Source organism: Oryzias latipes, chromosome 2 (assembly GCF_053564925.1).
Source record: "Oryzias latipes strain Hd-rR chromosome 2, Olatipes_Hd-rR_3.1".
Classification (NCBI taxonomy): Eukaryota; Metazoa; Chordata; class Actinopteri; order Beloniformes; family Adrianichthyidae; genus Oryzias; species Oryzias latipes.
Genome location: NC_136238.1, coordinates 29,258,263 through 29,285,954, shown reverse-complemented (window position 1 = coordinate 29,285,954; position 27,692 = coordinate 29,258,263). Strand labels below are relative to the sequence as shown.

General features: G+C 43.9%; 2 protein-coding genes and 1 long non-coding RNA gene across 4 annotated transcripts in view; 1 reads left to right on the top strand and 2 right to left on the bottom strand.

The window, feature by feature from the left end:
* LOC144987836 (uncharacterized) overlaps positions 1 to 27,692 on the bottom strand; it is a 147,783-nt gene that overhangs the window by 59,305 nt on the left and 60,786 nt on the right. The gene's annotated exons all lie outside the window — the stretch shown is intronic.
* Positions 1 to 27,692, top strand: part of LOC144987110 (uncharacterized) — a 463,057-nt gene that overhangs the window by 409,501 nt on the left and 25,864 nt on the right. The gene's annotated exons all lie outside the window — the stretch shown is intronic.
* On the bottom strand, positions 883 to 27,692 carry LOC144988317 (uncharacterized). The gene is made up of 3 exons (XR_013652186.1): positions 27,142 to 27,692; positions 26,322 to 26,741; positions 883 to 2,437 (listed from the first exon to the last, which is right to left on the bottom strand). It is a non-coding gene; the product is annotated as an uncharacterized LOC144988317 (long non-coding RNA).

Genomic DNA, 27,692 nt, shown 5'->3' with positions numbered 1-27,692 from the left:
TGTAGTTCACTCTCTGTGTTAATGCAAAATGATTGTGATACTTGCTGACACATTTGAACGTTCATCAGAAGAGTTATTGAAGCAGGAAGTCCAAATCTGTGAAGATCTAATTTAACCGAACTGCAGCTGCTCTATTCCCGTATTCCTCCGGGTAGCTGATAGCTTGCAGTTTAAACTATGCCTCATAATTTTGTTTCTTCGCACTTCCAGGGTTTCCCAAACTAAGTTGTTATGCATTGTGCTCAACTGTGCACCTTTGCACTATGGGGGGGGGGTCTTCTTTTATGTCCTCACCTCTCTCCGTACCGTTTTCATACTGTTCTCTCCTAGCTCCTCTTTACTGAAGTCACACAATAACACATTAGGGCCGCTCTGTACATTTTGGAGAAAATGTAAGACTTTTATGTTCACCTTATGGTTGTGAAAGTACTGAATATAGAAAATATGATAAAAGGCAGTGAGGCGCAAGAACTTCAAGAGCTGCCTGTTAGCTCCCCCCTGCTCTGAAAAATGAAAGTGCCTCACCAATAAGACATGCAAATTTCGGCCAATCAGATCAACCAGTAAGGTTCCTGCCAACAAGTGACAAAAACGCCCCCTTAACACTGAGCATAAATCCAGGTGAGGGCGCAAAAAGGATCTGACCGAGCAAGATCAATGCTCAGTTAGGATTGCAGCCGTGCAATTTTAAAATACGGGGTCTCTGTCAGCTGTGTGCACCCCCCCCCCCCCCCCCGCGTCTCCTTACAAAAAAAGGTGTGTCGCCCTGTCACCTGGCTGTCACCTGTCAGCTGGTACCGTTCAACCAATGGGGTGACAACAAATACAACACATGACGAGAAAGATCACTAAATGTTTTTGACATAAACATTTGTTAGAATGTTCTTTTTTTCCTGGACAAAGAATATTGTTTTATTTAAACGTATACATTAAATTCACTAAATTAAACTTGGGCTCGAAATATTCCTACATTTTCCTTTTTTTGTGTAAAAAGGTTCTTTCTTTGAAAAACAAAACAAAAAAATGACTAAATGGCATTTAAACAATATTTTCCCATATACTGTACAAGTTTTCTGCTCTAAGTTTTTCTGTTTTCGAAGTTGAGATTTTACTAAATTACATTTATGACTGAGCCATTTATCAGCCATAAAAACTATCTCTCACCTGAATGAGTTTTCATGTGTGTTTTTAGAATAGATATTCGACTAAAACTGGCATCACATTTATTGCAAGGGGAAAGGCTTTTCTCCTGTGTGAGTTCTCATGTGTATTTTGAGACTAGATCTGTGACTAAAACTTGTATCACATTTATTGCAAGGGAAAGGCTTTTCTCCTGTGTGAGTTCTCATGTGTGATTTGAGATGAGATATTTGATAAAAACTTATTTTGCATTCTTTACAAGTAAAAGGCTTTTCTCCTGTGTGAGTTCTCATGTGTGTTTTGAGATTAGATATTTGACTAAAACCTTTATCACATTCTGTACAAGAAAAAGGCTTCTCTCCTGTGTGAGTTCTCATGTGTATTTTGAGACTAGATCTGTGACTAAAACTTGTATCACATTCTTTACAAGTAAAAGGCTTTTCTTCTGTATGAGTTCTCATGTGTGTTTTGAGATTAGATATTTGACTAAAAACTTTATCACATACTTTACAAGTAAAAGGCTTTTCTCCTGTGTGAGTTCTCATGTGTGTTTTGAGATTAGATCTGTGACTAAAACTTGTATCACATTCTTTACAAGTAAAAGGCTTTTCTTCTGTGTGAGTTCTCATGTGTGTTTTGAGATTAGATATTTGACTAAAAACTTTATCACATACTTTACAACTAAAAGGCTTTTCTCCTGTGTGAGTTCTCATGTGTCTTTTGAGATGAGATTTTTGACCAAAACATTTTTTACATTCTTTACAAGTAACAGGCTTTTCTCCTGTGTGAGTCTTCATGCGAAATGTCAACTGAGGCCGCCCACTAAACTTATTACCAGATTTTTTAGATGCACTATATCTTTCATCAGACCCATTTTGGACATAACTTCTGTCCCTCTTCTTCCTCTGATCTCTGTTCTGTGGGTCTGTCTCTTCATCTGTAGTTGATGTTGATTCTTTCTCTTCATCTGTAGGTGATGTTGATTCTTCATGTTGGTTTCCTCCATCATGACTATCAGTTACATTAAAGCTCTGCTGATTACTTAGATCTGCTTCACTGTTCTCATCTTCCTCATAAGTAGGAATCTCCATCAAGGTATCAGTCTCCTGCTTCAGATCAAGGTGATCTTCATCCTGATTGATGCAGAGTTCCCCTGGTTCCTCTTTAATCTGTGGAGGTTCTGGTTCCTCCTGTGCCTCTTTAATCAGTGAAGGATCTTGTTTCTTCTGTTCCACTCTAAAGTTCCTCTGCTGGTTGCAGAGATCTTCCTCTTCAGTCATCCAATGCTGGGGGAGACCTGCAGGAATACAAACACAAGAAAAAGCCCTTTTATACTTTTAAATTAGTTTGTGTATTGACAAACACCAATAAAAGTCAAAATCTGCTCAGTCAGGAACCTTGTAGTTGAAATTTTTAAATGTAAACTATGAAAAACTGTTCATTCCTGCGACGCTGGATGGGATGCCCATCCGCACCTGGGGCTGGGATCAGTCCTTCCCTGGCCCTGGGACAGGGCGTGGTAATCCTCTTGGTGCTCACGGTCACTCTGGGTGACATCCACCAGGTCTGCGGGGTCTGGGGGGGGGGGCTTTGTTGGCCCTGTCCTGTGGGGGGCTGTCTGGAAGAGGGGGAGGGCCCACTATAGGTGCGGGACCTTGAAGGTTTGACGGGTCGGGGTCTCCACTGATGCAATCGGGGGTCGCCCCGGCTGGCTGCCTCGGTCCCGTCGAGGCCTGACCAGAGTTCTCCCAGGGGCGCGGACCTGGACTTGCTCCGGGGGGCGGCGCTTTCTGGCTTCTCTCTCTCTCTGTGTGGGGTGGGTGGTGGCGGCGCCTTTTGGGCTGAAGGGACCTGGGCCCCATACTGGGAGGGGGTGTATTAGGGTGATGGGGGTCAGCCTGCATTGCACCTTGGGGGAAGGAGCTACTTGGCAGTGGTCCCCCTCCAGTTGTTGCCGTATGTAATAGTCCCCCCCCCCCCCTCGGTTTTATTTGCACCGAAGACATGTAGGGCCCTTAGTAAGGGGCATGCTTGGACATCACTGCCAGCAAGCAGCAGATGTCCTTTAGCGCCCTACCTGCCAATTCTAACTGCACTGTAGACATTTAGGGCCCCTTGGTGGGGAGGGTGATGGGACATCACTGAGTAATCAGGAGATGTCCCCTCAGTGCCCTACCCACCAATTTTAACTGCACCCCCAAATATACATTCCAGCATAAACACACACATGCACACACCCTCACAAACACACACGCACACATTTGGTTTGGTTTGAAATGGTTTCATAAGGAAGGTGGGACCTTGGACCATCTGTCCCCTACCCCATCCCTGGTAGGGGGTACTGGGCCCTTGGCGACAGCGGCCGTGTTGCCTGGGTGCTGGTTTCCTGGGCCCTGGTTTCCTGGGCCCGGCGGTCTTCACTCTATGCAGGGAGAGGGATCCCTGAGCTTTCTGGCAAGGCCAAGAGCTGGGGATCACATCACAGCTAAGCCGGGGGGTGTCCGTGTCCCTGTGTAGTGGGGTCTGGTCCTTGCCCCCGGGCGTTGGGCCTCGCCAAATTTCCAAATGTGGATGACCCTGCTCTTGCCGTGTTTGCAAGACCCCTTGTGTGGACCCCCTCTTCTCCTGGATGTCTTCATCCTGGGCAGGAGTGGCTGGCGCCTTGCCTTGCTCCTTCATAGACCAACCGTGGGCCGGGTGGGTGGCTGCATGGCGCGCGGGCCGGGTCTCCCTTGGGGGGCTCTGGCTCGTACCTGGGGTTCAGGCGGTGGGATGCCCAGAACTCCTGGGTGGTGATGAGGTGCTCATCTGGGGCTGTGGGCACTCTTCTGGGGCGGGGCCCTGCGTTGGGCCCTCGCTGCGTGGCGGGGGGCTGCTCTCCTGGTTGAGCTGGAGCTGCACTCTCTGTCCCCTGCCCCCATGCCTCCTTGCTCTCTGGCTCTGGTGGCCCCGTGGGCGGTCCTGTGGGGGGCTCTGGCTGCCGCAGCTGCTGTGGCAGGGGTCTTGGTGTAGGGAAGGCTCGGCGCTTCCCCTCCTACTTCTCACCTTCCCTCATGCATTTTTTAGAGGAACATAAACACTCACTTGAGCACAGGTGTTAGTTCACCTTTGCACTAATATTTTGCGTGGTTTAATGAAATATTTCACACTAGTTCAGGGGTGGGCAAACTACGGCCCGCGGGCTGGATCCCCATGTTTGGTCAGGCCCACTGAACAATATCAGAGACCCATGGTTTTTTTTTTTTAATCTGCCCACATGATCAAGAAGTGACATTTTCTTCCCCCTTCCACAGTCTGTGCTCCAACCTGAGTTCTTCTAAAATTCCTGTCAAATAGAACAGAAGACAGTCTTCCCTTTATACGTTGCAGTTCATCTTTACCGGTTTAGCTCATTTTCTTAGAGCGATTATGCTGCGTTTTTTAAAACAGAACCCTGTTCTGTGTCCTGATTGGCAGGAGACCCTGTCAATCAATGTCCTCAGTCCGTGCCGTGTCTCCTGTACGTGGAGCTCTTCATATCCACGTGATATTTCTGCCACCGCTTTCAAAAACGTTTTTTGCATTTGCAAAACACATTTTTTCGTGTGCGTTGTGTCAAATCTCGCTTTTGTCCTATCTTTGATTTTGCTGACTACTTTGAGCGAGACTTAGCGTGATATGACTGGCATCGCCAAAAAGAAATTTGCATGCGTTGTGTGTCATCTCACTTTTTTCCGATCTTTGCTGAGTTAAGTTTCGGTTTGACGTGACCAAGCTGCCATCAAACAGCTGCTGATTGGTTCAGATTCTAACCAATCAAGTGTCTCTGTCTCATATTGACGGTACTCCGAGGCAGACATGGACTTTGGACTTTGTGTCGGTTCTGTTTGTTCGGCGTTCTGCCGTTTTCAACCATTCTGACCCGTTTCTCTCAGAGTAAAACCCAGAAGGAGCAGCAAAGCAGCTAAAATCAAACAGACTTTAGTATTTATTCATGTCAGTGTAGTGATGAACGTGTTTAAAATGTCTGCAGCAGAAAAAACATGTCTAAACTCCGACACTGTCCAGCTGGGGAGCAACACTTTTTTAATATTTGTATCTGAACTATTGTTTTATTTTAGTCAAAAAATGTTGAAATATTAAGAGGAAAATAGCATTTTTATGACTAATATTTTTTAACTTTGGACAAAAGCTCACAAGTTCTAAAACATAAATGATAGTAAAGGTCAAAAAATGCCTCTTCTGTGTTATTTACATTGAGTTTACTGTAGTGAGCCATCATTCTTCTGCTTATTATTGCTGTTCATCTGATCCCAAACACGTGTGCAGCATTAAATAATATGTAATTTGAATCTTTTATTGTTTTGTTTTAACAAACAGACCTTAAAGAAAATCATACTTTTAACTGATAATTTGCTCTGCAGGATTCACATATCCCACACAGGCCTGTTGATTTAATGTCAGCAGATAAACTTTACAGTTTCAGAAGATCCTCAGCCATAAATTCACAATATCTGACTAAATAAAAATGAGCGAATGCTAAAAAAACAAAGTATGAATTTTTGTTAAAATTATATTTAAAAAAATGAAAACGTATTCATCCAAAAATGAGGGTAAATAGAGCTGGTTCAGCCTCTGAGCCTCGGCAGCAGACACCATGTTAGATTCATATGGCTTTGTGATTGGTTAGAATCTGGACCAATCAGCAGCTGTTTGATGGCAGCTTGGTCACGTCAAACCGAAACTTAACTCAGCAAAGATAGGAAAAAAGTGTGATGACACACAACGCATGCGAATTTCTTTTTGGCGATGTCAGTGGCAGTCATATTGTAACACTGGCATGCTTTGCAGCTTCGCCCCATCCACAGGTATGACATGAAGGTCTCGCGAGAGTTTGCGCGATTCTCGCACTATGCTTTATAAAGGGGCATGCGCAGTAAGTTTTGTTGACAGAAGTCGGACAAAGGGGCTGTCACTGCATGCATGAGACGCAGGCGGGTGATGAGAAGCGCTATGCGAGCGAGTAGCATGCAAACTGGTGAGTGTTTTGTATATATCAGGGTGTCATTCTTATTAAACACTCTCGGTTGTGTGCCCAGGCGGATCAGCTGATGCTGGCGTTAGCTGAGTTCGTCTTGTTGAACGGGTTATGTGGTTTTGAAATGCTGACGTGTTGTTGTCACTGATGTTTGGGATTTGATTCACTCTTTATTGGTTTGTATTCACTGAATTTATTGATTATGTTTGATTTGGAGTACTCTTTTTGAACTTTAGTTGTTTATTTGCTGGAATTTGTGTTTTACTTTAATGTCCTCTTCCATTACAAACAAGTTAGATATTGCTGGTTCTGTGCAGGCCAGGTTCCACCGAGGATGGAGGCTGTTCGGCCTTGAATTCAGGCCTTTCCAAGCTGGAAACATTGGACTGGGCGGTAGGAAGCATCTACACCTACACCCCCATATGTGGATATGATGGATTATGCGATGAACTTTGCTTACATTGAACTTCTTGGACTGGATTTATGAACATTATTGGAGGATGGACAGCAGATGCACTGCAGTGAACTGATTTATGTTTTTTTGCTTGTTTATTTTCTGTTGTAAATCAAATATGAATACATTTATACACTTTCTGCATCTTAATGTTGCCTGTCATCATTAGCACTTCCTCTGAAACGAACTTTGGCCCTTATTACTAGTTTTAACTAGAGTCTGGTGGATTTTAGTTAACTGGCTACATAAATTGGCGAGCTAGCTAGGAGGAAGTGCATGGTGTTTAGTGTTGTAAATTTGTTTGTATTTTCTTCTCTCTCTCTCTCTGAGTATCAAGAATAACCGTGAATGTGTTTTTGGATCTTGGTATTAAGTTGCCAAATGCTATTTTAGTTGAAGGCATTATAAAAACTGCATATGATGAACTGATTGATTTTGTGCGACCCTATGGCTCTATTAATGGGATAGAGACCATTAGTGATGCAGATTCTGAGTTTAATGATGCGCTTGTTGTAGAATTTAACAATGGGAATGCTGTTAGTGCACTGCGTCCTATATTACCATATACATTTCTTTCAAACGAACATGAACTAACATTTTATATAACGTAGTTTCCGGACTATAAGCCGCTACTTTTTTCCAGCGCTTACAGCCGTGCGGCTTATTCAGAGACGCGGCTAATTTATGGATTTAATTGGCGGCCGCCATGTACGTATTTCCGGACACAGTGAATGGTTTGAATTCTCTATCTAACACCAAGCACAAGTCATTTATTTTTCAACACACCTCTAAGCAGCCAAACAGCATGGACTTGACTTCAGGTCTTAGACACTTCAGTCATGGTTCAACAAAACGAAACACGCATGCCAAGCCGCATCCCAGAATCCTTTGGTGCCATTAGACCCAACGTGCACGTGATCGCCACTACAATATGATGAAGCTTTCAAGTTAAAAGCAATCTTAAAAGGAGCGTGAAAAAATCCACCATCACCAACGGGTTTGGAAAAGCCGGTCAGCTGTGTGACTGAGAGAACAGCGCATGGAGTGAATTTACCTCTGAGTCATAGTGACTCGGCTGGCTGCACGTATGTGGGAATAACATCAGCCTTTATTTTGTCGGGACACGACTGGAAACACAAATTGATGTGGTCGTTTTAACGGTTTCTAAGGACTGAGCGGAGTTTTGCATTGAAACGCTCACAGCCTCCGTGTGAGCTGGAGACTGCGTGTCGTGTGTGCTGGAGACTGCGTGTCGTGTGAGCTGCGGGGCCGATGGCAGTCTGAAGGCTCCCACACGTAACAACGCATCTGCCCCTCATACACAAAACGTACAGTATTAAGTCCGATTGCTCTGCACAGACACGATTTGCTCCGTTCACCGGCGCAATGGGGACGAAGCGCTCCTCCTTGAAGCCGCCCTGGCCAGAGCTGTCGGAGTAGATAGGAAGGGGAGACAAGGAGCGCGCGGAGGCGTCGAGCCATTCTGCAGGCTGCAGCCAGGGCTTACTCGAGGCGTCCGTGGAGCAACAGTGTTTGTTGTGGAAGGAAACTTCTGACCCACGCGCCACGAGGAGGCGCGCGTATCGCGCTGAGGCGCACGCTTTTCAGTCGCCGCTGCTTTATTTTACTAGCGTGTTTTTTAACCAGCCCTGTTACTCCCATAACGCTGCCGCGACACAAGCAGAAGGAGAGCTTTACCCGTTCACCCCTCCGTGCACTGCTGATACTTGCTCATTCTTAAACACGTACAACAGAATGGCGAGCCGGGCATTGGCTCCGCCTTTATCCCCTAAGACTCATGGGAAATGGGGGATCGCGGATGTAAATTTCCTCATCATAACTGAGGGATGTAATGTTGATTATATGGTTACTGATTGTAATTTTATGTATGATACCTAGATTGTCAATAAGTAAAAAAATAAATAAATAAATTAAAAAAACCATAACTGAGGAACTTGTGAACAGAATAGAGGTCCGTGCTGTTTGGCAGATGTAGATATACTCAAATACATGAACCTGAGGCAAAGCTGACTCCACCTACTGTGTGCTAATGAATCACACTTACTCTGGGAGTCAGGACGTGATCTGTCAGGATGACAATGTTGCTTAATACATGCAGCTTGTACTCCGACGCGGCTTGTGTATGTATAAAAGTAGTTAAACACGTAAAAATGGGTGGGTGCGGCTTGTAATCGGGTGCGCTTTGTAGTCCGTAATTTACGGTATCTGAACTCGCTACGATTTTCACCAAGCATTTTTCTAAAACTAAAACTAAATCATACTTGTCTGAGTTACAAAACACAGCCAAACTTACAGGTGTTGAATATAAGGACATGCTGGCGCATATGTTTGCTCAGGTTGGGGTTCTGCCTGTTGCACATCGACTTCTTCCTGAGCTCTCTTTGCTACTGAGGGAATGGAGTAAATTGAAGCTGGTGAATGGAGTCCTTTATCTGGAGAAGAAAGAAGAGGATAAACCTCATCTCCAATTGGTTCTGCCACCAGATTTGCGCCCTGTTGTTCTTGAAAGCCTCCATAATGATATGGGTCACATGGGGATTGAGCGGACATTGGACTTAGTACGGCAAAGGTTTTTCTGGCCCAAAATGGCAGCCGCAGTGGAGCATTATGTCAAGAGTTGCAATCGCTGTGTAAGGCGTAAATCTTTACCTGAGAAAGCAGCACCCCTTGTTAACATTCACACTACCATTGGAACTCCTGTGCATGGACTTTCTATCTCTAGAGCCAGATGGCAGTAATACGAAGGACATCTTAGTATTAACTGACCATTTCACCAAATTTGCTGTCGCTATTCCAACTCCGAATCAGAAAGCCAGGACTGTCACAAAGTGTTTGTGGAATGATTTCATAGTGCATTATGGCATCCCAGAACGTCTGCATTCTGACCAAGGCTCAGATTTCGAGTCTAGGTTAGTTGGAGAGCTTTGTGACATGACTGGCATCAAGAAATCCAGAACAACTCCCTATCATCCCAGAGGGAATCCGGTAGAGCGGTTTAACCGGACGTTGTTAAACATGCTAGGCACGCTCGATAATGAACAATAGGTTAAGTGGAAGGAGCATGTCAAGCCTCTGGTTCATGCATATAATTGCACACGGAATGATGTAACTGGGTACACGCCATACAAACTCCTTTTTGGGCGGTTACCTCGCTTACCTGTAGACTTAGCATTTGGGTTACCGATAAAGGAACCTCCAACTGTAGCACATACAGACTATGTAAGAACTTAAAAGCCAGACTTGAAGAGACTTCTAAGCTTGCTTCAAAGAATCCATGGAGGTCTGCAGATAAGAATAAAAGTTCTTTTGACAAGTATGTGAAACCTGCTAGTCTGCAAGTGGGAGACCGTGTGTTAGTTCGTAATGTTAAAAACCGTGGGAAACATAATCTTGCAGACAGATGGGAGCACCATGTGTATGTGGTTGTTAGTCGTGCCGGTGACCTACCAGTATATGTGGTACAACCTGAATCTGGAGGGGGACCAACTCGCACGCTTCACCGGGATTTGCTTCTCCCTTGTGGATTTTTACCTCCTTGTTATTCAGACAATGCCCCAAACTGTACTATCCTTGGGAGGCCGCATACTCGTAGCCAGAGTCGACTTCAGTCTTCCCCTGATGTAACGGAAGATCAGGAGCAAGAGGATGATGAAGTGATCATTCCCAGGGGACGGACTGTCCTTCCGATGAGATTCAGTATAAAACATGTGACTGATCATGACCAGCAAGCTGAGGTCTCTACTACTGGAGACGTCATTCCATCCACCACATCTGGCTGTGTTAGTTTTCCTCAGGAAACTCTGGTTGTGGGACCTGCTGTGTCTAGTAATCCTCCTTGTTCAGATGCAGCACAGATTCATAATGCGTCCGAGGACGGACATGGGGATGAAGAGGATTTGGATATGGTTCTAGGACCACAAGTCACTGCAGAGGACGATGAGCTGCCTGCCCCTGTTCACCCTCTGGATGTCGCGGGCCCTTCCAGTGATGACCGTGAGCAGTCAGCCCAGTCTGTGTCACATGTGCGTCCAGTTCCGAGCCCTGTTACTTGTTCAGATGATGCTGATGCACTTCTGAGAAGGTCGAGTCGCATGCGCAAGCCGCCTAGTCGTTTTTTAGTATTCTGCGTTGGGTAATCCCCTGGTGTCAGTTGTGCAGAGCTTGTTTCAGAGTCTTTCTGATGTTTACACAGAAGCTCTTGCACTCAGCGATGACCCCATTATCGCTGACCCTTAGCTCAGGTGCGACTGGGACAGTCGTGGTCCAGCTGGGGGGGGTGTAACCCTGACATGCTTTGCAGCTTCGCCCCATCCACAGGTATGACATGAAGGTCTCACGAGAGCTGGCTGGATCAGCTGATGCTGAAAACGCAAAAAACGTTTTTGAAAGCAAAAAAAAAAAAGTCTTTGAAAGCAAAAAAAACAATTTTGAGCAAAAAACTTAGAAAGTTTTGTGTTCAACTTAGAAAGTTTTGTGTGCAACGTGGTGGCAGAAATATCACTCCATACATATCTACAGAAATCTTTGATCCATCAGATCTTTTTTTTTATTCCAAGATCCTGGACTTAATTTCCATGAAAGTTTGAGATATCAAACAAGAGAAAAGGATGAAAATGTTCATGTCTGTCTGAGAAAAGTGTATGTAGGCAGTGAGGAGTTTTACTGCCATAAACTTCTGTAATCAGACTCCTTGGATTTCAGGAACTAGGGTTGGGCGATGTCCCTTAAATTGGCCGTTGACGATGTTTGCTGTCAACCATCGGCGGGATGGACGATGATATCGTCGTGGGGGGGGGGCTATTTCTTTAATTTTTCATTCTTATATAATTACTATTCGTTATTTTACTTTATTTTATTTCCCAACTAATAACTCATCCGCGATGATCCAGTATAAACTGAAGGAAGGGACTTTAACAAAAAAAGTAACAAACAAAATAGAAAAGAAGTAGTCCGCTCCTGCAGTTAATCAGTCAAGTGGACCGGCGGAGCGCGGATTTACAGCTTTGTGTTTGAGGGGAAGGGGGTGGGGGGAGCTTTGTTACATGAGCGGTATGTGTGGGAGATTTAGGACTGCGATCCGTCCTGCAGCTCTAGGGGAACAAGCTACGGAACTCGGGTCTAAAAGAGTGTGTATGAGCACAGCAGAGCTGGGATCGTGAGCAAACACAGCGGTTTGAGCTTTAAAGCAGAAATGTCGCTCAGTCCTTAGAAACCGTTCAATCACGTGGATTTGTGTTTCCGACTAAATAAAGGCTGATGTTATTCCCACATGTTTACGTGCAGCCAGGATGAACATTGCAGCACCACCCAAAGCTAATGTTGGTAGCCCGTGTTAGCATACTGCTAATCCTGGCTTCATTTCCGGCTCCGTTCTTCAACAGACAAAGCTCTGACCACACGGATTAAAAATAAAATGATGAGCGAAGACTGGTGCTTAATAATAATCGTAACATTATTAAAAGCACATTTAGAAGATCGTCTCGTATATTACCGAGCTGACATGTCAGTGTATATAGCCGCTCGGCGGAACTGATATCCGCTTCCGGTTTTTCAAACCCTACTGCGCATGTGCGAATGATTTATTCCGACCGAAAGCGAGACCCATGTGAATGTTTGTTATATTCTGAAAACGTTTTTCTGGGCCCATGTACACGGTTGGATTCTAATCCGACCATTGATCCGATCAAGATATTTTGCACATGTAACCGCGGCTTATGGTGTCTACTCGAAGCTTGGCTGGGGCGTGGCATCACGATGGTGTCTCTCCATCGGGATGTCAGTCACCCATCACGATGGAAGATGGTATCGTCCATCGGCACAACCCTACTAAGAACCGTGTAGCATAATCACAAACCACCAGGATGTACTCGTGACCACTGCTGCTCTTAGGTAAAGGTCCAACAATGTCCATGGCTATTCTCCTGAATGGTGTGGAAATTATAGGAAGTGGGTGCAGTAATGCTCTGTTTGACTTATGTATAATGGCAGTTTTCTGGCAGGTAGGACATGTTGCACAGTACGTCTGAATATCAGTGTACATAGATGGCCAGAAAAAACATGAACTAACACGATATGTTTTGCAACGACCCAGGTGACCCGCCCATGGGAGTGCGTGTGCTAAGAGCATGATGCCTGAGGTGGTTAGAACAACCATAGGTGTTCACCTTCAGCTGCACACAGAACATCATCAACAATAAACTGCACATTTCCCAAACATTTGTCACTTCGCGTCGTCACTTTGGCAAACGAAAGTTTTAAAGTTTGGTCTTTATTTTGTAAAGCTAAAATGTCAGCTGGTATTTCAAATGTTTCTGCTGCGGTTGGGATCTCAGGATCCTGCAACTTAATTTTTTTTTTCAAACCGTCTCTGGACTTTTTTGCATTTCTTTGCTCCCATCAAAGAAACTGTCATGTTAGTGACAGTTTCCTACTATGTTAGTGTGTCAGTTAGTGTCACAGCTCAGCTTAGCTTTAGCTGTTTCAGTAGCCTCATTTAATAAGTCCCTCAACATAAGTAAATCACACCCCAAAATCAAATCAACAAGGCAGGTTCTCTACCACTCCAGCAGTCAAAAGACATGATTGTACATTTATAGTCACAGTTACATCCGCTTTTGTGTACAAATGTTTGTCGCCATGTATACACACAACGTTTGTTTGCCTGCCATAATCAAGTCCACCAAAAGGTATTAAACTCTGTTTGACCATTCATTCATTTTCTTAGCCGTTTTTCCCTTTCGGGGTCACGGGGATGCCGGAGCCTGTCCCGGCCACTTGTGGGGGAAGGCAGGGGACAACCTGGACAGGTCGCCAGTCTGTCACAGGGTAGAATGTCCACAATCACACATCCATTCACTCTCACAGTCATACCTAGGGACAATTAAGAATTGCCAATTAACCTATGAAGCATGTTTTGGGAGGAAGCCGGAGACCCCGGAGAAAACCCACGCATGCACGGAGAGAACATGCAAACTCCACACAGAAAGCCCCCCCGTTGATGTTTTTCACGTCCCCCAGCCGGGACTTGAACCAGAGGCCTTCTTGCTGTGAGGCAAGAGCGCTAACCACTGCGCCACCGTGCAGCCCTGTTTGACCAAAGAAACAAAACTGCCAGTGTCCAGCATAGCAGTAACCTGCTGTCCATTCACAGTCACAGATTTAAGTGGCTGGAAAATGTCTTTGTCCGTGTGAACAGGCCCTGCTCCTAAGACACTCTCTGGCCTGGGTGCGTAGCAAGCACCTGTTAATTTAGTCTTGTGAATTGGGCATACGGAGGTTTTGTGACCAACCTGCTGGCAATAGTAACATACAAGGTCCTTACTAGGGGTGTCACGATTTCGACTTTAAATCGAAAACGATCCAAATTAAGTCACAGTCTCGAACTCCGAATTAAAAATGGAATCGTTGATGCTGCCACACCCCCATGTTGCGTACGGTTACTTGCCAAGCGGAAAAAAACATTTGTCTTGAAGTGCTGTGACTCAACTTCTCTAACAGCCGGTCAAAAGATAGCATGGCAACTGCAGATCCAGGAGACCTATCGACAGAACTCGAATCCCCTCGTCTTCCACTGGTGTGGAAGTATTTTGGATTTCCACCAGTGAGATATGTTGACAACGTTCGCGTTGTCGAAAAAAAAACAACTCTTTGCAAGCTGTGCTATGTGCGCGTGCCCTATTTTCTCACTGGCAGCACGACTAACATGGCAGGGCATCTCTGCAGGCACCACAAAAACAGATTTATTTATTAATCTGTTAAACCAGTGCTTCTAAAATAGCGGGGCCAGCCCAGATACGATGCCGGGGGGGCGCGCCCAGCAGCAGCGGTCTCAGGCAAAGGTGCGAAAATTTAACGGGGGTCGGCGGTGACAGCAGCTCAGTGCTTGGTAAAAATCTGTGCCACTGTTTCTTCTTATCTCTTTTATCACAGAGTTTTTAACAGCCTGAAACAGTGAACTGCCGTCCCTGCAGGTGCGTGGTCCAGTCACCTGTCACACGCGGCTCCCGTGTGTGAGAGAATGAAAGGGGAGGGGTGGTGGGATCCAGCGGAGAGTCGGAACGTGCCTTTAGATTCCCCAGCTCATGCTAATAATGTCATTCTATGAACTATTGTAGACATTTTGGTGACGTCTTTATTTTCCATATTCTTTGTCTGCCTGTTGTTTAGTCAGTGTCCGTATTTGACATAAAGACAGCAGGTAATGCAGGAAAACATCTGCACTTAATGAGATCAGAAATAAACAATCATTTAGAATCAGCACAATGTTTTTTTACCTGTTTCTTCAGACTAAAAACGTTAAATATATTGGTGCTGCTGTGTTAATGTTTCAGATCAATTTACATTTAATATTATTTATTGATTGAATTATTTTTCTCTGCATCAAATGGTTCAGTTGGTCAAAATTTTTCTAGTTTAATTAATGACTGACAGATATATTTATTTTAAGCTTTTCTTCTATTTTAGACTATAACAAGGTTTCTGTGTGGCAAAAGAAATTTAATATTTGTTGAAAGTTGATTTTTTATTGCTTTTTTTCTTTTTTTATTGTTAAAAGATACAATTTTAGGTATACTTACACAATGTTTATAGATACTAACCTAATACATTGTCTTCGCGGCGAGTCTGTGTGTGTGTGTGGGGGGGGGGGGGGGGGATATTTTCTTTTTCCTAGGGGGGGCCTTGCAAAAAATAATTGAGAAGCACTGTGTTAAACCAAAAACTACACAAACTACTCTTCCGTCTTTGTTTGAAATTAAACTTCTAAGCAACTCAACTCGTGCAAATGCGATTACGCCTGCGGTAGGAGTATTCATAGTGGTGGACATGCAACCTTATTCAGTGGTGGAAAACTCGGGTTTTAGCCATTTAATTAGCGTGTTAGAGCCACGCTACAAATACCCAAGTAGAAAGCATCTCACAGCTACGGTGATTCCCTCCATGCGCAATAATGTAAAAGAGAAAGTTATTGAAGGTCTCTTGCCATATTCTTCTTTAAGAACTTAAAACTGCAAAACTGTTACAGTTGTCTTGTGTTGTTCTATTATAAAAAATGTTAATGTTTTTGACAACTCAAAGAGAACCTCTAAATAACATATCCATCTTTAGGAAGAGGATGAAAGAATGAAAAAATACAGTCATCACTCTCAGGGAATAAAGTAGTTATCAGTGTGATATATGTTCATCTGTTCAGAAATAGTTTAAGACACTTAGTTGTTCAGAGACTATGGACATGTCTGTTTTATTGTTTTTCTTTGTTTATTTGTGAACTTGAATGTCATCATTTGTGAAGAAGACTGCACTTACAAAAGAAAACTGGATGGCAGTTAATTTTAAGTTTTCATATGACTAACAATATAAGTTATTGTTACTTTATGTTGTTAATAAAAGTTTTAAATTTGACCATGTAGTGTGGTACATTGCAAACAAAGGTCAGATATTATATTGCATTAAAGTATAGTTTAAAAAATGACAATCTGGGCTTTAAAAAGAATAAATGTAAAAATCGAGACTCGAATCGAACCGTGACCTTAGAATCGAAAATGCAATCGAATCGAGGATTTGAAAAATCGTGACACCCCTATAAATGAAAATGCAAAATGTTTTTTTTTTTTTTGCATTGGAAAATGCACAGTTTTTATCCGAAAATCCTAATGCTATTCTCTCAGAGCTCATCTCTACTCTGTAGCTAACACAGCTCCGCTGTTTGTGCTCAGAGATCCAGTCTGTCGTCACATCTGTTTCCCTTACACGCCATCACTGTGGCGGCTCCCGGGAAGCGAGCTAACAGCCAGCAGAGCCAGCCTGCTCGTGACTCCTGAACCTTACGATGTTTTTTATTTTGAAGGAGACAATAATTATTTTGATAACATATACCATCACGATCGTCCATCGGCACAACCCTATGCTGGACCCCCATGGGGACACTGTTGGGGGTAGGACACATCCGTCTGTCAGATAACCCCCTGGATATTTTCGGCGGGAACCGGATGCTGTGATTTCAAATATGGACTGGGCAGACCTTTCGACCAGCCAATCCGAGCGGCCAGAGGCGGAGATACAGCAGCCATCTTGCTTCCAGAGGAGGAGATTCTGACCACCTGTTTAAAAGTCTGCACTCAAGGAACTTTCCTTTGTTCTCAACAGGCTGACATGTTAAGACGCTGGTAATTTGGCGCTGTGCAAGCTCTGAAACTTTGGGAATCCGGACGTCTGTTTTATTTTGTTTTACTCTGTATTAGAAATATTGTTAGGGAAATAAATTTGTTAAACTTAATCCGGTTGAATCTAGTGGTTTCCTTCTTCTCGACTTTTTTGAACACGCAAGGAAAGTATTCTCAAAGCGACAGATTATTTCCTACAATACTAACAGTAGTTACTTTGGTCAGTAATGGAGTATTTCAGATCACAGGGTCCATAGTAATACATTACTACTTATATATACGAAATAATTAATTCCAACAAAAATAATAATCTGATATACAGTCAGGTCCATAAATATTGAGACAGGAACAATTCCAACATTTTTGGCTCTATAAATCACCACAATGGCTTTGAAATGAAACCAACAAGCCTTGCGTTAACTGCTGACTGTCAGTTTTAATTTGAGGGTATTTACATCCAGATCAGGTGAGCGGTGTACGAATTAAAACTGTTTGCATATTTGCCTCCCACTTGTTTAGGAACCAAAAGTAATGGGCCAATTGCCTTCTCAGTTGTTCCATGGCCAGGAGGGCGTTATTCCCTCATTATCACAAGTACAGTGAGCAGATGAAAGGTCCAGAGTTTTTGAAGTGTGGTGTAAGCATTTGGAATAAGAGCTGTCACCATCAGTGAACCAAGGCATCATTAAGGCCCGTACACACCGGGACGAATATTCGCCAGGCGTTATTCGCCAGCGTTTTTCGCCACGTTTTTTGTGTTCACACCCAGGCGATTTTCGCTGACGATGAGTGGAGTGAACATGCAATTTCATTCCCTGACATTAGATGGCGCTTAATGTAAAACAGAAATACTCCTGTACACAAGGTGGCGCTGCGCAACTTTACGCTTCTTAAAGTCGCTTTTCACTCAGAAGAAGAGAGCAAGTATTTACACGCTTGTCAGAATCAAACAAAGGAAACATGAATATTTCAAGCATCAGTAGCTCCAACTGGTGCTTGGTTCGGGGATGTTTTAGAATGTCCGTCATTATTGCTTCGCGGCTGTGTAGACGCTACTTGGCGTCTATCTTCTTCGCTGGTATGTGTGCTCAAGCAAGGCAGTTTTGTGTTTGAGCGCCCCCAAGTTGTGTTTTACTGTAACTTCAGAAGCTCCAGACACGTGAGCAAAAGCGCCGTTCTCATTGGTCGAGTAGATTTCGACGCGACGCGTCGAAAAAAAAAAACGAACCCGAGGCGTTTTTTTTTTTTGACGCTTTAACGCCTGGCGTTTTTTCGCGTCGGTGTGCACACTCTCATTGGGGCCCTTTGTTTAGTCACGAGGCGTTAAACGTCGGCGAAAATCGCCGGCGAAATTCGTCCCGGTGTGAACAGGCCTTTAGGCTGAAAAACAAATGAAAACCATCAGAGAGATAGCAAAAATATTAGGTGTGACCAAAATGACTGTTTGGAACATTCTTAAAAAGAAGGAACGCACAGGGGAGCTCAGCAACGCCAAACGACCCGGGAGACCACCGAAAACAATTGTGATGTATGAAGGAATAATTCTGTCCCTGGTGAAGGAAACTCCCTAAACAGAAGGTTTATCACTATATGTAAAACATTAGTGAGCCTCAAAAACAGGAAGGCCAGACTACAGTTTGCCAAACAACATCTTAAACAGTCTTCACAGTTCTGAAACAACATCCTATGGACATATGAGACCAAGATCAACTTGTATCAGAGTCATGTAAAGAGAATAGTATTAGAATGAAAGGAACTGCTCATCAGTGAAGCTTGGTGGTGGTAATGTCATGGCGTGGGCATGTATGGCTGCTAATGGAACTGGTTCTCTTTTACTGATGATGTTACTGCTGGCAAAAGCAGAAGGTTGAGTTCTGAAGTGTTTCGGGCAATGTTCTCTATGGAAGCATTTGTGTACCATAATTTAAAAAAATCAATACCGGAAATGCTTTTTTATTTTCGGAATTAAGCTGCATTTGTTGACTCAAAATTAACAAGAGAAAGAAATCCACTAAACCGCTTCTTCTTGTTCTTCTTCTACACCACTCATTTTGTCACTCAATTAAAATGATAATGAAAATGGTATTTGACATTATATTTTCAAAAATTTCTCTTGTAAATGTGTAGCAAAATTCAGTTAGAAATGTCTAACTTGAAAATTATAATGAATTAAGAGAAATGCTTTTTCATTTTCTACTCAAAAATCGCTTCTTCTGTGTCATAATTAAAACACAAATGGAAAGAGGGGTTTGCATTTTCGTTTTAACATCCACCCTGCGAATAGTGTTGCAAAACACAATTTTCAGCATTTACAGGAGGGAGGCGGGGCAATGATGTCAGTGTTTGTTAGTCCAACCGGTAAACGCCAAAGTTTAGCATGGTGAAATCTGCTAGAGCCGTTCATTGGGCTGTAGCTGTTGTGGAACAGCAAAATCAGCGGGAAGCTGCAGTAGACTATATTCTAAATGTGCTTTTATTAGTTATGATTATTATTAAGGGCCTGCTCGCTCATAATCTTTTAAATCCGTGCGGCCAGTGCTTCTGTCTTGGCTGCAAGAAGGGTTAGCATCAGGCTAATACATGCTAAAAACATTAGCCGTGGAGGAACAGATCTTGTTTGTTTCATTTCAAATCCAAAAATGCTGACAATGAGTCGCTGTCCCAATATTTATGGACCTGACTGTACATTTATTCTGTTGTATTTGAATGCACCACTGTTAAGGGGCACGTTGATTGATCGATATGCATTATGGGACATGAATGATGCATGATGGGATGCGTAGCATGTAGCCATCAGATGTAAAGTTACTGCTAACTCCTAACGACTATGTTCATAAAAGCTAAGTTACCTAATCCTGAATATTATTATTCCTGTTCGACCCGAAAGTACAACATCCAATACTGCAGACGCTCTCAGTCTGCCGGCCAGATGCCCGGATGCCTTCATGACAAACAGAATAGCTCCAAGGCCAGAGCTTCCGAGATCATCTCCGGCCAGCTGGACAAAAATAGCTCACACCGCGGCCAGCCGGAGTTTGTTTGCTTGGTTTCTGGAATGAAATAGAAATACTTAAATCTATTTTCTCAACTGCAAGAAACATCAATGAACCGATAACACCAGAGTGAAATCTCAATCATTTCATTCATTAGATGCTAAATGACTCACATGACCAAAAAAACAGCTGTGCAGTCATAAACATGTGCAACACTCGTGTGGACTCGCTCACGTTTCATCCACAGATGAGCCCATATCGCTGCACCTTTCATCTCACCGGCAACAGAGATAAAACAAAAATAATAATCCTTGTTGGTGTACATGTAGAGGTTGGAAGTCTGATATGCTAATTTTTTTTTTAAGTTGCTTTTTTTAGTTTTAACTCGAGCTCTTTCTGCACCAACATTTCACAGATTTCAATAAAGGTACCTCAAAAATCAGGCTTTTCACAGCAATTATTAGGTTAGATTATAAATAGATTCTAGGGCTGCAGCTATCGATTCTTTTTGTAATCGATTAATCTAGCACTTAATCGATCGATTAATCGAGTAATCGGATAAAACGACTTGTGTGTGTTTTTGAACGACCACAACAAATTATGCATAACAAAAATGATGTGGTTGTAAAATGAACAAGCATTTGATTTTAAAGATCCGCTCTGATGCAAATGTTAATTTGGTGTTTTTAAGTTGGTCTTGAGAAGTGGCGGAGCTAGAACATTTTGTATGGGGGGGGGGGGGGACAGAAGACTATGAAAGGGTGGCACAACACAGGGCTCCAGACTGCGACCATTTGGTCGCATTTTGCGACCAAAATTTGAGAGTGTGCGACTGAATTTTACATCCAGTCGCACATGTGCGACCAGTAAATTTGCCTCCCCCACCCTCCGTATTTTTTAGACATTAAAAGTGGAAGGGGAACGTCAATGATCATTGAAATGAGCAATGAAATCATCAATGAGACGCGAGCGCACACGCACGCAGACAGACACACACACTCGCGCGAATACTCATGAGACTGGAGCACACGCGAGCGCACACTCGCGTGTCATTGAGTGATGCCTGAGGCGGCCAATGCGTGTGAGAAGAATAGGAAAGGTCACTGCGAGTGGCTAAAATATGTGGAGGGGCGGGGCCCAGAGATAATAGAGTGCGCGTAAACATCGGTGGGAAGGAAACGGAGACAAATATCATCACAAATATGTGCGTCTGAGCTATGAGCAAGCAAACTATTGATTCGTTCTTCCGACCTGCAGCTAGTGTACCAGTGCCAGAGTCTACAGCAGGGGTCTCAAACTCGCGAAGCAAACCACGGCTCTCATCATGCACGGCTGTTACGGCAGCACACCGCTCCCGCGGGAGATGGTCAGCTGAGGAGCATAAATGTCATGCGTGACAGCTAACGGGGCTCTAACATTAAACACGTGTGAGCGACAACACGATTTAAAACAGGCGGGGAAAATGCAACGATAGACGTGGTTAAAATGAACCAGCGCCCGGGGGTTGGGGGTGGGGGGGCATGAAGGCGAAGCTGCAGCGAGACTGAAGGAGAACAGGAATTAGGAGTTGTCCTTAACACTCAATTTAGTTTTAATACGCCTCTCCCCCTAAGTATGATCTGTGATTTGTGATATTATATTTTTTATAATTATTTTACTGTTTTGTAATGTATGTAGCCTTTTGTTAATCAGTTGGTATTTTAAATTATTTTAATTGATCAGTGAACTACAAAAAACCCATCAGGACACATGTCCCATCTTCTTCTTCTTTCTCTTTCGGCTTTTCCCATCAGGGGTCGCCACAGCGAATCATCGTCTTCCACCTCACTCTATCATGGACATCTTCTACCCTAACATTAGCCAACTTCATGTCCTCTGTTAAGACATCCATATATCTCCTCTTTGGCCGTCCTCTTGCCCTCCTGCCAGGCAGCTCCATCTCCAACATCCTTCTACCAATATATCCACTATCCCTCCTCTGAACATGTCCAAACCATCTCAGTCTGGCTTCTCTGACTTTGTCGCTAACACAGGCAACATGAGTCGTCCCTCTGATGTACTCGTTCCTTATCCTGTCTAACCTGGTCACTCCTAAGGAGAACCTCAACATCTTCATCTCCGCTACCTCCATCTCAGCCTCTTGTCTCTGTCTCACTGCTACCGTCTCTAACCCATAGAGCAGAGCTGGTCTCACCACTGTCTTGTACACCTTTCCTTTGAGTCTTGCTGGCACTCTTCTGTCACACAACACTCCTGACACTTTCCTCCAACCGCTCCAACCTGCCTGCACTCGCCTCTTCACCTCTTTTCCACACTCCCCATCACACTGAACTGTTGACCCCAAGTACTTAAACTCCTGCACCTTCTTCACCTCAGCCCCCTGTAACCTAACGCTTCTACCTTGATCCCTCTCGTTCAGACACATGTATTCTGTCTTACTACGACTGACCTTCATGCCTCTTCTTTCCAGAGCAAACCTCCACCTCTCTAGCTGTTCCTCCACCTGCTCTCTACTCTCACTGCAAATTACGATGTCATCCGCAAACATCATTGTCCAGGGAGATTCCTGTCTTACCTCGTCTGTCAGCCTGTCCATCAGCATAGCAAACAAAAAAGGACTCAAAGCTGATCCTTGGTGTAGTCCCACCTCCACCTTGAACTCCTCCGTCTGACCTACAGCACATCTCACCACCGTCATACTTCTCTCATACATGTCCCATAATGCATTGTTTTGTAGTCTGTAGGGCAGCTTTCAGTCAGTTCAGTACTAAATTTCCAGCTGCGTTTGCTCAGGTTGGGATCTTGCTTCCGCCCCTTTCTGGTGATATTTCTGTTTTGATTGACAGGTGATGTTAGCGCAAAAACAAAAATATGTCTCACACCAGGTGGTCTGTGCAGCGTTGCGTCCATCTGTGTGATCTCAAATTTTTGTGCATCTTGGCTGCACCTGTTTGGTGTCGCCAACATGAATTTCCATCCCCTAATATTTTCATACATTTAAGTATTCTTTGAAACTGTGAAATGACCGAAAGGTTACTACAGTAATCACTTGTTACTAAAAACCTTTTTTATTCTAAATTTATGGTATTTTGTTTACTTATTTGTACTGTCATGACAGCGATGGTGCCGTCAGTTTACCTTCTTGTTTCATCTTCAAAAGTGCAGAATAAAATGTGACACTGAATTAGAAATAGCACATTGTAATTTCTGCATCTATTATTAAAGTATTTATTCGTAATACAGTGAGAATTAGTAGATCTGGTTAGAATGCTGATTTACGGTATGCGCCCCTAAATTTTCTGGTTGTGCCCCTAAAATTTTCAGTTGGGGGCCACTGTGCTCCTAGTGAAAAAAGTTAGTCTGGAGCCCTGCAACACCAAAGTGGAAGGCCATTAAAAATAAAAGAATCAGAAAAACATATTTGATCATTATCATTGTTTATATTTCGTGTCAAAATAATGCTTTTGTTATTTTTGCAATGCTTAAAGAAGCCTTGCGGTCCGCCGAAAGGCGAGCTACCGCCTGTCCCAGCCCCTGCCTCTCGGCGCCCCCTCGATGCTCTTAGCTGAGTGTCCCGCGGGGTCCGAAGCGTTTACTTTGAAAATTGTTCAAAGCAGGCCCGGACGCCTGAATACCGCAGCTAGGGGCTCTCGCCGCCCACCGAGGCGGCCCGCGCTGGTCGCCGCGGAAGGGGCGCGGGGCGACTGACGCCGCCCCTCGCTCGCTGATGGCGGCACGCGCGGGTTCCGCGCCTAGAGGCATCGGGGTTCCAGCGGTCGCGCAGACGTCTTCTGTTCAGATGCTGAATCATGGAAGATGTGCTGTTGTGTATGCCAGCTCTATTTTGCAGTAGAGACACTGCACTTTGTTCTCTTCTTTATTAAGTGTGTAATGATCCCACACTTTAGACAATTTCTGCCGTTTATTTATAGATCTATTCTCCGCCATCGCGCCAACTAAATTCAAAAGGTCCGTGTGAATAAACGGTCCGTGTGACACAATCAAATCCCTGCGCCGCGCGTATAGTGCGCGTCATAGGAATTTAATGAGGCTTCAAGGCAGAGTTTTTGCCTCGAGGAATTTTTGTAATCGAGTAACTCGAATAACTCGAGGAATCGTTTCAGCCTAATAGATTCATTAAATTACTTAATAATAGTTAATGATTGATTAATCGCACAAAGAATTTATCTCATGACAGTTTTGATAACACTGTCATAATTCCAAATTTTTTAATTTTAAAAGCTATATTTTATAAATAATTGTCTTAACAGCCAGAAAAACAGAAATAAAAAGTATTTTGTTAAACAGTGAAGTGGAACTTTGTGGCTCTTGTTGGGTTTTGGTCTGGAAGAAACTGGATCAAATGGTTCTTTTAATGTTAAAGGTTCCAGACTCTTGATCTCCACTGAAGCTATGAGTATGAAATGTCATTCCACAGACAAACCATCAACAAAATGATCCTGATGCTGCTGAGGTTCTTATGGAAGTGAAGCAAATCTCAGCAGAGATGCAGTTTTTCTAAACTGAAATCACTGACATTAAACAGCCTGAACATTCATGGAGCTGAACTGGACACAGAAAAACCTCCCTGTTGTGTTTCCACCCACCAATGAGGAGCAGTTTGATGAAGATGAAGCTGCACTGGAGGAAGAATCAGTCCAGAAAAAGATGGAGAACAATTCTGACACTAAGCAGTTTTTCACTGATGTGTTCAGGTTTGAATCTTTTCTGTCTGCAGATCCATGAGCAGGACCCTGTCTTTGGGTTTTAGCTTGAAATGTAGTTTTGGAAATAGAATCTGTCTGAATGTCTGGAATTGGAGACATGGGCTGCATTACACTGCAGGACTATATCCGATTTTTTTTGACGACCCGCTTACATCATCTTTTATTGTATTTATTTATTTATTTTTATACACTGTCTTTATCCCACGAAGGGAAATTCTTTCTCCGCATTTGACCCATCCCCTTGGGGAGCGGTGAGCTGCAGCCGAAACCGTGCTTGGGAGGCGGTAGCGTTAAGGGTCTTGCCTAAGGACCCTCACTGGGTGATGTTAATTGCTCGCCATTGATATGGTAATTGCCCCCAGTATCATTGCTCATTCCCCTCCAGAAATTAAACTCTGGTTTCCTGCATGGTTACCCGTATCCGATTTTTGCATTTACACTATACAATGCTGAAACTATCAAACATAGATGTTCTGAGGACTACGTAGCACAATTTCCGCCTTCCGCGGACCTCTTTCGGACTTTTGTGACTGCGGTTGTCATGTAGGCAACGCAGCGACGAAGGAGGCGTTGCCTTGGGCGCTCCAGAGGGGAAAGGAAAAAGTTTGATCAGTTTTTAAATAAGTGTTTGATCCAAGTGTTGAACCTTTCCTGCGCGATGACTTCTCTTTTTCCGACCGTGGTCAGAAACGCACAGGAGATTTTCTCCAGGGCCAAAGGCGGATTCTCCTTCGGGGTTCACTTTCCCGTTCGGAACCCTCAGCCTCCAGAGTGGGTTATGAAAGACCCCAAAACTTTTGGGGGAGACACCTCATTTTTAATTTAAGGTTCCAAGAGACTCCCCCACTCCGCGCTCACACCTCCTCTCCTCTCCGCACACGCACACACACACACACCGTCCCCATCACATACACACTCCCACTCCGCAACACAAGGAAAGAAATAAACGGCTTCTAGCCTGTTCCAGAGCAACGGTGTCCCGCTTGATTAGTTTGCGTCCCGACCGGGACCGGACCGGGAATAACAGCGGTTTCCAACTACGGTCTGAAGCCTGAGGCTGAAAGGTAACACGCTGGCAGCAACATCAGCACACAGAAGCACTTTAATGAGTCATGTGATCTCAGTTGGTGGTGTCCTGAGTTGACGTCACTGACGTACGACTCGCATTTAATGGGGAATATCCGATTTGTCTGCTTACATGGCACACGCAAATGCACGTATCCGATTTGTATCCGATTTATTTCCACATATGAGTGAGGCCTGTATCCGATTTGAGAAAAATGGAATCCATGCGCTTTTTTCCTGCTTACACGCTCACCGGTCATATCTGATCTGTGCCACATGAGAGGAAAAAAATCGGAATTGGGTCATTTGAACCATCCACTGTAAATAGGGCCATGGAGACATCAAAGAGGTTTAGATGGATTTTGGGTTTGACAGAGAAATCTGGTGAAAAGAACTGAACTAAAAACTTAACAGACCGGATTCCCAAAGTTTCAAAACTAACAACAGACGACAAAACAGACTGTACTTTTTTTTTATCTTGCTAACAATTTTCTGTTTTTTTCTGTTAAGGTTTCCTGTTTGTCGTTAGCTGGAGGGACTAACTAAGATCATCTGATTTGAAGAATGTTGTCGGCTGCACTGACCAACAATGTCTTTGTCTTTTCAACTGGAAGAGACAGAAGAGACTCTTCCAGGACACGCTGTTGATGGACTGCATGTTTGGAGAGCTTGAAGCTCAAGATAGAACCGTTGTTGAAGTGAACCTACCGATAGTGTGGAGATGAAGATCAGAGTCACACTGACCTGCTGACATGTGAGAGCTGTCCACACCTTGGACATGACTTATGTCCCTCCTCTTCCTCTGATCTCTGTTCTGTGGGTCTGTCTCTTCATCTGTAGTTGATGTTGATTCTTCATGTTGGTTTCCTTCTTCATCCTGACTATCAGTTACATTAAAGCTCTGCTGATTGTTTAGATCTTCACTGTTCTCATCTTCCTCATAAGTAGGAATCACCATCAAGGTATCAGTCTCCTGCTTCAGATCAAGCTGATCTTCACCCTGACTGGTGCAAAGTTCCCCTGGTTCCTCTTTAATCTGTGGAGGTTCTGGTTCCTCCTGTTCTTCTTTAATCTGCGGAGGTTCTGGTTCCTCCTGTTCCACTCTGAAGTTCCTCTGCTGGTTGCAAAGATCTTCATCTTCAGTCATCCAATGCTGGGGCAGAACTGCAGGAACACAAACACAACAAGGAGCCTTTTATACGTTTCCAGGACTTTATTATTTTTAAGCATCAATAAACTCTGTGATCATTGGAAAAAAAATTTATGAAGTGTCTGGATGACCAGAAGAGACTAATTGAAATAAATATATATGCAGAGGTGAGTAGTAACGTGTTACAATTACTTAAGTAACTTTTTGTTGAGATGTTCTTGTCAGAGTAAGACAAGGCAATTTTATTTGTATTGCAAAATTCGTACACAAAGTAAAACAGGAAAATGATTGGTGTATCGCCCGGGGAGTAAAGTTAGTGTAGAATCATCACTGAATGATGACAGACGGGTCACCAAAAAGAAAAGCATGAAGCTCAAAGGTCTTCTCTGTTTCTCTGATAAAACTAACACATACCTATGTGGTGTAGCTGCAGCTGTGGTTTCCAGATGACATCCAGCAGTCTGCGCTGACGACAGAGCTCCTGCTCGTACTGGACGATGGTTCCTTCACAGAGTCTGCAGATTTCTTCAGCAGCAGCAGCTAGTCGCTCGCTGATCAACTCTCTCAGAGACTGAAGGGAAGACATGGTTCCTGCTCCGATCTTCAGCTCCAACTCCCACAAACACCGCCGTCCTCTTCACTGCAGCTCCGATCGATCATCTGCTAGTCTCACAATCACAGCAATCCACGTTGTCTTTCCGTTCAACACTTCTTCACTCATTTACGACACTTTGGAAAATGCTTCCCACACGAACCACGTATCGTCCTTTCTGTCCAAAAACCTCACAAACGTCGCAACAAGACACCACCGACCTCTCAACACAAGCTAACGATGCTAGCCTGCTAACAAGCTAACGCTGCTAGCGCCTCGTGCTTCTTCTTTGTTTGGCTAACAGCGTCATGGCGCTTTAGCGCCACCAGCTGGTCTGGAGTGTTGTCTGTCGCTCATGTTATGATGACGATGG